The sequence below is a fragment of the Carassius gibelio genome, chromosome A13, assembly GCF_023724105.1.
Source record: "Carassius gibelio isolate Cgi1373 ecotype wild population from Czech Republic chromosome A13, carGib1.2-hapl.c, whole genome shotgun sequence".
NCBI lineage: Eukaryota > Metazoa > Chordata > Actinopteri > Cypriniformes > Cyprinidae > Carassius > Carassius gibelio.
In genome coordinates, this window is record NC_068383.1 from 25,046,590 (window position 1) to 25,048,685 (window position 2,096).

Below are 2,096 nucleotides of genomic sequence, written 5' to 3' on the forward strand. Positions count from 1 at the left end.
TGAATAATTATTTGATTTTGAAACATGTTTGCAGAGTTTTGTTATACATAGTGTATTGTGTTAGTTTATTATTGTATTTTGGTTATTATTTTTGGGGTTTAGTTTACAATGTGTGATTTTGAGAATGAAATTAACCATTTTAACCATTTTTCAACCAATTGTGTGTTTTAGGTGTGTTTGTGCATTACAGTTTTTGTCAGTCGCTAACAAGCATTTGTCCAAGCAGTTGTCACATTTTCAAAACTCTAAACACAATTAGCACAGCATCTGTCTATTGTGGCCATACCATTCACACATTTCATGTTGTTTTCACACAATATGGAGTCATTGAACACATTTCCACAATGTTTAGCTGATTTATGTTGTGTAAATTGGGCCAACCACAACTGATTCAAATCTGGCTTAGACTCAATGGCAAGGGTTATTATTTTCTATCACATTGACACTTATACAATAAAAGGAGGACTTAAAAGGAGGTGCAGGAGCAATGAGAGGATCAGGAGCAGTGAGAGATGTAGTGAGAGGAGCAGGAGCAGTGAGAGATGGAGTGAGAGGAGCAGGAGCAGTGAGAGGAGCAGGAGCAGTGAGAGGAGCAGTGAGAGGAGCAGGAGCAGTGAGAGATGCAGGAGCAGTGAGAGGAGCAGGAGCAGTGAGAGGAGCAGGAGCAGTGAGAGGAGCAGAAGCAATGAGAGGAGCAGGAGCAGTGAGAGGAGCAGGAGCAGTGAGAGGAGCAGGAGCAGTGAGAGGTGCAGGAGCAGTGAGAGGAACAGGAGCAGTGAGAGGTGCAGGAGCAGTGAGAGATGCAGTGAGAGATGCAGTGAGAGGTGCAGGAGCAGTGAGAGGAGCAGGAGCAGTGAGAGGAGCAGTGAGAGGAGCAGGAGCAGTGAGATATGCAGTGAGGGGAGCAGGAGCAGTGAGAGGAGCAGGAGCAGTGAGAGGAGCAGGAGCAGTGAGAGGAGCAGTGAGAGGAGCAGGAGCAGTAGCAGTGAGAGGAGCAGGAGCAGTGAGGAGCAGGAGCAGTGAGAGGAGCAGTGAGAGAAGCAGGAGCAGTGAGAGGAGCAGGAGCAGTGAGAGGTGCAGTGAGAGAAGCAGGGGCAGTGAGAGGAGCAGGAGCAGTGAGAGGAGCAGGAGCAGTGAGAGATGCAGGAGCAGTGAGAGGAGCAGGAGCAGTGAGAGGAGCAGGAGCAGTGAGAGATGCAGTGAGAGGAGCAGTGAGATATGCAGTGAGAGGAGCAGGAGCAGTGAGAGGTGCAGGAGCAGTGAGAGGAGCAGGAGCAGTGAGAGGAGCAGGAGCAGTGAGAGGAGCAGGAGCAGTGAGAGGTGCAGGAGCAGTGAGAGATGCAGTGAGAGGAGCAGGAGCAGTGAGAGGTGCAGGAGCAGTGAGAGGAGCAGGAGCAGTGAGAGGAGCAGGAGCAGTGAGAGATGCAGTGAGAGGAGCAGTGAGATATGCAGTGAGAGGTGCAGGAGCAGTGAGAGGTGCAGGAGCAGTGAGAGGAGCAGGAGCAGTGAGAGGAGCAGGAGCAGTGAGAGGTGCAGGAGCAGTGAGAGATGCAGTGAGAGGAGCAGGAGCAGTGAGAGGTGCAGGAGCAGTGAGAGGAGCAGGAGCAGTGAGAGGAGCAGGAGCAGTGAGAGGAGCAGGAGCAGTGAGAGATGCAGTGAGAGGAGCAGGAGCAGTGAGAGGAGCAGTGAGAGGAGCAGGAGCAGTGAGAGGAGCAGTGAGAGGAGCAGGAGCAGTGAGAGGAGCAGGAGCAGTGAGAGGAGCAGGAGCAGTGAGAGGTGCAGGAGCAGTGAGAGGAGCAGGAGCAGTGAGAGGAGCAGGAGCAGTGAGAGGAGCAATACTGTCAAACCTGTTCTGTTCTATCATACCGTGTACTTACTGTACCTCCTGCAGTAAAGGAAAAAAATAGATTTTCACTGGAATGCTTTTGAATGTGAACATTACTGTACATTTGGACATACAGTTCCTAACCAAGAAATTTAGTGTAAAACAGTGAATTGCATGTTTTGCATGCAAATACCTGTAAAACTGAAACATAAAAGTCTATGCAGTTTTTTTAATGTCAACAATAGCCAGTATTTTGAAACCTGGTGTACTT

General features: G+C 49.6%; 1 long non-coding RNA gene across 1 annotated transcript; it reads left to right on the forward strand.

The window, feature by feature from the left end:
* Nucleotides 1–1,077: 1,077 nt before the first annotated feature.
* Nucleotides 1,078–1,829, forward strand: LOC128026711 (uncharacterized). Its single transcript, XR_008186490.1, has 3 exons — nt 1,078–1,320; nt 1,459–1,530; nt 1,561–1,829. It is a non-coding gene; the product is annotated as an uncharacterized LOC128026711 (long non-coding RNA).
* Nucleotides 1,830–2,096: the final 267 nt, after the last annotated feature.